Genomic DNA, 10,015 nt, shown 5'->3' with positions numbered 1-10,015 from the left:
GTGCTGTGCCACTGAGCTACATCCTTGGCCCCTGTGAAAGGGAAAGAAACTGTTCAAAAGGAAGGAACTTGGAGGAAGGAAAAGAGGGAGAAAAGAAAAAAAAAAAAAAAGAAAGAAGAAAGACAGACAGGATAGCTTGAATAATTGTACTACTGACTTCTGCTGGTCTATGGAAAGGAGCAGTTAATGCTTAAAATTTTTTTCTCCTTTTTTAATTTTTTATATTGTTTGACCAGTCTTACAGGCTTAATGTGGTAATCTGAGCAACTAATTTGAAGACAACCAATATACAATATAACAACCATCATGGAATTCCTATTCTATCATTTTGTTTGTGAAATTCTGTATTGTTTCTTTTTTTTTTTTTTTTTACTATTTTTGTATTCTCTTTAAAAATTACATGTATTTCTGAATAGCTAAGAAAACAAAAAAAAAATGTGCATCTAGGTCCCACCACTCAGCCAGGGAGGAGAAGAAAAGAGCATGTGGCTGAATTGGGCCCCCACATGTCCTACCGAGGTGACACTGCAGCAGCCCATGGCAGCAACCCAGCAGTCCTCTTCCCCCACAGCATGGCCTGACGGCTGTAGTGTTACTCTGCAGAAAAGCTAGCCAGAGCGGGGAGCCGGAAGTCGACCACACTGTTGCTCCTGCTCTTTCCCTTGTGCCCTTATCCTGAACTATGTGGCAAAGCGGCCCTGCCCCCCACCGCTGTGGTGGAACAGTCCTCAGCCAAATGGCACTACGTCAGTAGCCTCTGGGGACATCTCGCCTGAGCCAGGTGCACAGACAGGACAGGAGAGCAGAGATGCTGTCGCCAGGCAGAGGTTCTCCCTTAGCCCGCTGGCACCGGGACAAATCTGACCCTTTGATGTAAATCCCTTTCCTCCTCAAACTCGCTACTAGCACGAGGGTGGAAGCATCTCATGGCGCAGGGAGCAAGATCAGAGGGGCGGCGAAGGATATGTGAATCCCCTACGTGAGCATCACGCATGCACGCATGCGCAGAAACGTCACACTGGCTTTAGAACTCGGGGATGGACTGCTGGGGTGCAGCCCAGTGACTGAAAGCTCGCCTAGCACGCGTCAGGCGTGGCTTCAGCCCATAGTATGGCAAAACAAGCAAATAAACCACTAAGGTTTAAAAGAAAAGTAATCTGTTTGTTCAGGAAATTCTGTCTGATTTTTTTAGAGTCTGAGAGCCCACCTGGATCCAGTCCCGCCTGAAAGCCTTTATTCTTCTGTCAGGAGGAGGAGGCTTCCCAGCTGCCAGCCCTCGGAGAGACCCAGGCTCCCGGTGTGACCCTGACACGTCCCCGGCGCGATGAATCCAGCTCTTTGTGCCTTTCTTGGTGCTAGGACCGCTTGAAGATGACAGCAGCCTGCTGGCAACCCTAGCTCTCGGTCCGCAGGCGTGCCTTGCGCCTGTCGGACCCTGGCACCTCTCCTGCATGGGGCCCAGCGGCGGGCAGTCTCTGGGGACTACAGACTTCCCAACAGAGACGACTTCTGTGTGTGGAGTGAGCCGAGCTGCCCACCACTACCTGAACCGCGAGTGCCACACCGTGGGCCTCATCCCTCAAGGGTGAGAAAGGAGGACACCTCCCAGCAGAGCAGAGCCGGGTACAGCGCCTGCCTCAGGAGGACGCGACCCAGACCGCTTGCCCTGACTTTGAGGGCCTTGCTGGTGAATGGGGGTGGCTGCCCAGCGCACGGCCAGCTCTGCGGCCTGCCAGCTCTCGGCACAGATGGGGCAGCCTGCGGGAAGAGCAAAGTTCCTGACCACTCCTGGGCGAAGCCATGACTGGGGCAAGGGCGCTGGTGCTCCTCTGGGCATTCCTCCCTCAGTCAATAGTTCATCCTGCGGCCACAGCGCATCCGCTGCTTTTCCTTCCAGCACCTCCTAGTTGCCTCCATCATTCTTCAAAACACCCAGCAAAGTGTACTGGTCTGAAAGCCCCAGCCAGAAAGATAAAGGGGGGAAGGGACATCTCTGGGAACAGAGCATCTGTTCTAGGGGTGGGAGGATGGGGCCATGGCCCAGCAAGACCTCACCGAGAGGGTAATCCACAGGGCACTGTGCACAAAGGTGGGCACGGGCTGAATGCGCGTGTTGCATGTTCATCACGAGAAAACACATATTAATTGATTCATTAGAGAATGAGAAAATTACCTTGATACGCTTACTTAAGTTATTGGCGAATTCAGTGACCTCAGGCAATGCGCTCTTCTGCTGCTAAAAGGGGGACGGGACGCAGAGGCAGTTCCTCTCTTGGGTTTTCCATTAGAGAATTAGCTCCATGTTCTATTAAGCCACTGTTATTTGACAGCTGGGTGGTACTGACATAAACACAGCCAGGGCAGCCAGAAGTGCCCGTGAAGCTCGTGACAAACTCCAACTCTGTCCTCTTCCGTGCTCCAGCAGGACACGCTGGTGATGCAATGGTCCAGTGCAGTGCTGCTTGTACCAGCTCACATGACCCCATCCACGAGCTGGTGGCACCTTCTCTGGCAGCACCCTCTGGAGGAACTGGAGCGTGGCTATGGCTGGCTACATGGAGTCTGTCTGAGCTCCTACTGTGGCATTTGCTTGATGACGTCACTACACACAGCCAAAACCAAGGGAATAAGCAGCGTCCAGAGCACAGTGGGAAATCTTCAGGGGGACTGGTCACATCACAGCAGGGACGGGTGACAGGGAGCAGGGAGGTGGCTGACCCGGCTCACAGCAAGCAGGGCCAGAGGACGGGCCTCCTAGGGAGAGTGAGGCGAGGTCAGGCCAGGGCCCAGAGCTGGGCCCAGAGAGGAGGGAGCAAGGCTGCAAGGGGGAGGGGGTGACGGCAGCTCTCCTGAACAGCTGGTTCTGTGTAAAACACACAGCCACCTTGAAAACAAGTCATCCACCCTGGGACCCAGCCACACCCAGGAGAAAAGGGAGCACGTGTCCCAAAGCCCCTGTGGGAAGAGTCAGAGATACTCCGTGCTGAGAAGACACAGGCTGCGAACAGCTCAAACAGTCCGACCGGCCATGGTGCCTTCAACAAGAGGGAGAAGCAAAAGTCATAATGGCCCATGGCACAATGCCAAGGACAAAATCGCAAAGGACAACTATGGGCTTCTGGGGTGGAAAGCTCGAAGACCGGCAAAGCCAACTGATGCCGAGAGAAGCGACAGGTCGGGAGTGCACAGGGCTGAGTGAAAGGGCCCCACGGGCGTGGTGCTCCTCTGTCTCTCCAGGACATATGAGTGACAAAGGCATCATAGCTATCCAATCCAAACCAACTGTCCACGAGCCTGTCACTTCACCACCTCCTAAATAAACCAGCCACCTAGGCAGAGTCCATCCACCAGAGACGGTACAGCCATACACATCTATATGCCGCTGAGCAGGTGTACCAGAGTCACAGCCGTACTGTCTTCAGTCTCCTCCATGAGGAGGTGGATGAAATGGACTTGGGGACAGAACGGTTCCTGCAGAAACTCCACAGCAGTTTAAATTGAGAGTGGTGCTACCTGGAGTGCTGGTGTGGTTCTGACTCGACACTGGACAAAGAAAGCCAGGTACACCAGAAAGCACGGGGCTTTTGTATAAAACGTACCAAGAAGGCAGTAGCTGTGACCTCAGGCACATGCAGAGGGGCTTGTGTCTCCTCACTGACAGATACACTCATGTATCCACCTGAGGCTGGGCAGCAAGTTCCGGAAAGAAACCTGATAACCTCTCTCCTCCCGCTCATGGACGGTTGGAACTGTGGCCAACTCTTAGGTGGTGTGTGGCCCTGGCCTACCTGTTTTGCCTGTCTGTTTGAGCTCTAGGCCAAGGTTGTCCCTGAATGGGGCATCTAGCGGGTCTCTGGTGCTGTCAGATGTGGAGCTGAGCTGAGGGGGGCAGCAGGGAGAAGGTTCTGAAACCCACACCTCCTTGATCAGAGAGAAAAACAAACCAGGAGCACCCAAGGTCCTCAGGAGGGGAAGGCCCCTGTTCCTGTTACATCTGCTATCTGCCCCAGCAGGACAGCTGCCGATTCCAGCCTCACTTTCTCAGAGCCCTTGGTCTCCTCTGCTGCAAGCTGTACTTCAGCAGTAGAATGCCTGTGGGCTGGGCAGGAGGCTCTGAGCATGGGTGCGCGCAGCCTGTGAGCTCCGGAGACGCGGCCACACAGCAATCACCACTCTGGAGCAGTGGCGACTGTGTCTCCCTCCCCTGCTGTCTCCTTCCCAGCAGTGTGTCAGCCTCGGGACCATCATAGTGCCCCTCCCTCCTGCCCAAGAAGCACCAGGCCCAGCCCCCCACACCCCACTCCCGTCTCTGAGCCAAGACACACAACCCCCACACGGCTCTGAGAATGACGCCCCAGCTGGAGGCCAGGGGAATCCGTGCCCCCACTGGTTCATCAGTCTACACTCCCGGAGAGCAGTGAGCAAGCTGCTGCAGCCAGCGCACACCAGGAGCAGCGACCCTACCCTTAGCCCAGTGCGAAATTGCCTGCATTTGTCCTTGCAGATGTGCGTACATTAGCCCAGAAGCTTCCCATTCCTCAGCTCGTAACTGAATGCCTGACTGTTATTGACACTGCGGCATCTATAAAATGAGAGAAATGTTTGCGGGTTTCTGTCCGAAATTTGCTGGCCCAAACCCAGTGGGTTCAGGTACACAGAACATGTGACTTGTGTATCCTCCAGAAAGGGGATATGCCGCCAGGTGGGACAGTCCCATTCCAGCATGGCCTTGGCCTCAGCATAAGCACTTGTTTTTGTTTTCACTAATTTCAACACATCTCTTTTGAAGAAACCGAGCCTTGCATGATTCCACTTCCCCTCATGGTCCATGGCCACTCTGGTGAGTTCTTGCGGGTATCTTCGGGGGGAGAGGTGAGGTTCAATGACAAAGATGCTCAAGTTCTACAGATCACAGCACGGCATATTTAATAATATTGTGGTAGTGTTTTGCCAGCTAAATAGATAAAAAGCTCTAAAATGAAGGTTTCCGGTGTCAGCTGTGATGCAGAGCTTGCCCTCTAATGCGCTGATGGCTGTGGACACACTCCTGGGAGGTGGTGTCACAGAATTAAGATGAGAGTGCTCATGTGCACTGCCATTGGAAATTCCTCCTGGAGAGTGCAACCAACAGGAACAAAACCAACAGCAAGACTTTCTACAGGAGGGAGACTGTCACGGCTTTGCTGCCCGAGAGAAAGAGGTGACCGACTGGATGTTGACTAGGAAAAGACCGGCTCACGGGCCTTCACGCTGTGGGGGGTTTTCATTAGAAGGGAAGATGAGGTAAAGTGACCCTGAGGAAGAACCTTACTAAGTGAGCACAGAGGGACAGATGGAAGACGGACAGATGGGTGGACAGAGGGACGGACAACGGTAGACAGGAAGCTAAGCAGTAGGTAGATGGATGAATAATAGGTTGAAGAGAAATTGTTGCATAAACAGGCAGCTAGATACAGGATGGATGAGGAATAAATAGAAGGTAGATATATGGATAAAAGTTACATAAATATGCAGAGATATAGAGGGTAAAAAACAGATGATAGAAGATACCTGAATAGATAGAGGATAGCTATCAACAAAAGGCAGACGATAAATAGAAGACAATTTGAGAGATGGATAGATAGAAGTTGAAAGAAAATGACAGATAATTAGAATATAGCTAGATGATAGGAGATAGAAGACAGATAAATGGATGGATAGATGGCAAATTTGCAAAAGATAACAGTAAAATTTATAAGAAGGCTTGATGAAGGGGATGACAGGACAATTTCTTTACATTGCTAGCATATCTGCTGCATTATTTTATGGTAAACACAATATTATTAAAAAGTGAAACAATGTAAGGGATTTTAAAAGACCAGTACAATTTTTTTGAGGCCATCACTGTCTTTCAGGCTGGTCTTGAACTCACTATGCAGCACAGGCTGGCCTTGCAATCGCAGCACTCCTCCGGCCTCCTCAGTGACGGAATCACGGGAATCCACCACCACATGGGCTTTATTTTCTTTCGAGACGGGGTCTTACTATTTGCTTCAGGCAGCCTCGCACTCGCCGGAGTCGTCCTGCCTCAGCCTCCCGAGTGGTGGGATTATAGGAGTGAGCCACCATGCCTGACATGATGTAATTTTTTTAACTTGCCTAGAAAATTATTTCCATTATGTTTCTCAGAAAATCATGCATATGCAGCTACATGCTACACACTGATTGTTTTCATTAGTACGGATCTGCAGTTTACGTTCTTCATGGGAAGCGAGTCCACGTGCACAACACGCCTTCGTTGCGCGCGGCCTCCCGTTTGAGGGAGACCTAGCTCCCTACTGCCTGCTGTGTAGCTTTCACATTGCCTCTAAATGGACACTTCGGGTTTGTCACGTAGAGAAAGACTGATATAATTCTTTAGAAGTTCTTCTAGCTCAGTCGTGACCAAAACCGAAATCACCATGCATTTATCCAGCGAATGGTATTAAGTAGCCGTTGTGAGCGGGCCACGCAGCTGCGTAGAGAGCATCATGGGAACATACAGCTCTCTGGTCACCATTCTCCTGGCCTAGTGCGGCAGACAGGCCCTTGGCAGTGGTCAGAGCCAAAGACCAACCACACTGCACCAAGACGTCAGCGAGATGCCACGTGGAGCAGAGGCCCAGGAGCACCAAGAGCCATCCTGCAGGCGACAGCACTGCCCTCGCAAGGGACCTGGACAGGTGAGAACTGGAAGGAGGTGGCACTGGGCTGGCTGGGAGAGCAGCCTGAGGAAATGACTCTTCTGTCCACGCAGGATTACAAGCAGAGGAGAACACATACCACCTTGCTGCAGGACCAGGACTATACTGCAGGGTAAGCACAGCAAGGGTTCAGGTCTCCCCAGCATAGCAGGGGGCCTGAGGGGGCCCGAGTCAGTCTGGGGAACCTGTGAACCTAGAGACGGTACTCAGTTCGTGGCACCTGCCCACAGTAATTACAGGGAAAGCTCCATCAGTTTGTTGATGTTTTACGGTTTATGTTTCATAACACTAACATTTATTTACTTAATGAAAGTATGTTCTTAGTAATGGAGGTTAAAGGCAAAAAAATCACTGGAGAGCATCACTCTTAATCTCAGATCCCTTCATTTATCCGCAGCCTCACATAATCACTTCCAAGTCTGCAAGTGCAGCAGTCCAAAGGGCATCCCGAGGGATTCCTCTTGTGCCCATCCCGCCCGCACTCCTGAGGGACGATCCGAGGGTGATCCCGGCACATGCACGCCGTAAGGCTGTGGTCTTTTTGCCAAATTCCCCTGCAGGAATCTCCTCCGGATCCACACCCAGCAGGTGTGCAAGAGGGTGGGATTCTTCAGCTCCTCCCAACCATGGTATTATTACTCTGCTTGAGCTCTGCCCGTATAATTGGAAGAAACATTTCCTAATAAAGGTTGTATTGTAGCTGTGTGTGTTATTGCACAAGTAAACCCATGAAGAAGAAAATTAAATTAGCCCAGTAGAGCAGCCCACAAGCACAGCGAGTCTCAGAATCAATGCGGGAATTCATCCAGCCCTCTCACGCGACGCGAGCCTGAATGACGGCTCTGCCCACACTTCCAGTTACGGGGAACGGCTATTTGAATTTCAGTTCTTTTTCCTTGACATTTTCTCACAGACATTTCCTTCACTTTTCTTTGTGCTCCAAATTATAATCCAGAGAAGCTCTGTGGAATGTAATAGCTAAGTCATGTATTCTCCGGCCTCCAAGGATCCCTGAGAAAGGTGAGGAGGAAGCCCACCTTGGGGCCAGTCTCCCCTGAGGTGCTGTCGCCAGAGCAGAGGGCAGACCGCACTCGGAGCACGAGGAAGTCAGTGGCGGCCTAGAAAAAGCAAAGCAGGCAGTGCACAGCACTGAAGACGGAAAACAGTATTCAGAGAGAGAGAGAGAGAGAGAGAGAGAGAGAGAGAGAGAGAGAGAGAGAGATCCAAGAAGCTGGTGTATCTGCAAAGCAAAACCGGTATGATGTTTTCAAATCCAGAGACAAAGAGCTATTAAAAATGTATGACCAATGTGCTTAGGCAGACGCAGGGGCCGGGAGTTCATCCCTGCGCCTGCCGTGCCGGCCCCGCCCCCCGGGCACGCTGAGACAGCGATTGAGCCTGGGCGTGGTGGTCCGCGCCTGTAATCGCAGCACTTGGGAGGCTGAACACTGGAGGAGCACTACGAGTCCGATCTAGTAGTGAGACCCTGTACACCCTGTCCAATATATATATATATATATGATCAATGAAATTTTAGGAAAAAAACCATAAAAGTATTTGAAGCCAACACTCAAGAAAACTTTCAAAAATTAGGACACAGGAAATAGGACAGAAAATGGTGAAACCAGGAAGGATTCCCCATCAGATGCAGGAGGAGAATGCAAAAGCATCAGGAAGGAGGAGGGAAGAGAAATAAAAGAAGACAGTTTTCAGAAGAAGGAGAGGGGATTATCTAGTCAGAATACAGATGCTGCCTAACGTGCTCAATGTCCACCGAGAGCTTCGGGGTGGCTCGTCCGCACCTGCGCCTGGCGAAGCCTTCCTCGGCTCCTGGGGAGGGGTTTCCGGGAGAGGAGGCTGAGCCCAGGACTCTGGGACCCGAAGGCAACAGACGGGCCTCATGCAACTGCTTGAAGTCCTCAAAGAAGTGATAGGAAAGTTCTTGTGATATAGCGTTCATAGGCGAGAGTTTGCAAAGATAATTTACCAATGAAAAGTTGAATGTAAAATGCATACCATAATTAACCATAAGATAAAAAGATAAGTAAGGCTAGGGAGATAGCTCGGGGGTCTAGGTCCCTGCCTGGCAAGTGGAAGGACCCGGGTTCAATCCCTGGCACCACATGCCCTGCTGCCCCGTAACACTGTGTGTGCTGTACTGGGCATGGTGGCACATACCAGTAACCCAGAGCTGAGGAGGCTGAGACAGGAGGATCACTATGAGTCCGAGCTGCATAGTGAGACTCTGTTACCAAATACATAAAAAATAAAAATTTTAAAAGATAATTATGCAGAAGGACTTTTAAAAATGGAAATACTCAAAATAGGATAGCAGAAGCAAAACTTTTATTTTACTTCTTTTGTTAGTTTTTTTATGTTCATAAATTACATAATGTGACATATTCCTATAGTAAACTATGGAAATTTTTAAGAAAGGTGTGACCAAAATGAGGAAAAAATAAAGCACTGGGTGAAGCTCTGGCTGACTGATGAGGCCGGCAGGATGGTGTGAAACGAGTGGGCCCGGCCCAGCTTGGCCAGCGCAGAGGCATGGACCCCAAAGGCTCCATCTGGCCCCTCACCATATGCACAGTGTCTCCACCCACACTCAGGACAGGAGAGCACCCTTCACAAGGAGCAAGCCAGCTGCAGAGGACGTGGGGCAAAGGAACTGAAGGGGACTCCTCTGGGCTTTTAAAGAAAAAGCCCCTGGGTCCCTGATGACACCCAGGAAAGGACTGCACGGTCACAGGGTCTGCAGGGTCCTCGGGCTCTGCACCTCGGCTGTCCTGGATGCACAGGCAGCAGTGCCCTTGGCTGGGAAGAGGAGAGCAAACAACACAGAGGACAGGCAGGGTGGGGTCACCACAGGCTCAAAACACATGAGTAGGGGATGTTAGAGAGCACGTCAGGCAACGTGCAGAGTGAGGTAAAGCACTGCAGTGGTGCCCGCATGCAAACTGACGAAGGAGAAGGCCTAAAGTAGATATAATTACGTAAGAACCTGTACTCATGATTTAAAAAATGTTAAAAGAAAATCCAGCGACACATGTTGGCATTATGAATCCTACCAAATATTCCAGAATGATACAATATCAATCCTATACAACTTCTTACACAGAATTCTCAAAGGCAGCCTCATTTTATTCATTTGATGAGGCTATTATAGCAGTGATTTTAAAATTCTAAAAAAAATACAAGAGACAATGTAAGGCTCAGGAACGTAGATGCAAAACTCTGAAACTAGGTATCATCAATACTGAGCTGGCGGCATGTAAGTAGAATATGTCACT

This window comes from Octodon degus, unplaced genomic scaffold (genome assembly GCF_000260255.1).
Source record: "Octodon degus isolate 3935 unplaced genomic scaffold, OctDeg1.0 scaffold00022, whole genome shotgun sequence".
Classification (NCBI taxonomy): Eukaryota; Metazoa; Chordata; class Mammalia; order Rodentia; family Octodontidae; genus Octodon; species Octodon degus.
Note: the sequence above shows the minus strand (reverse complement) of the source record.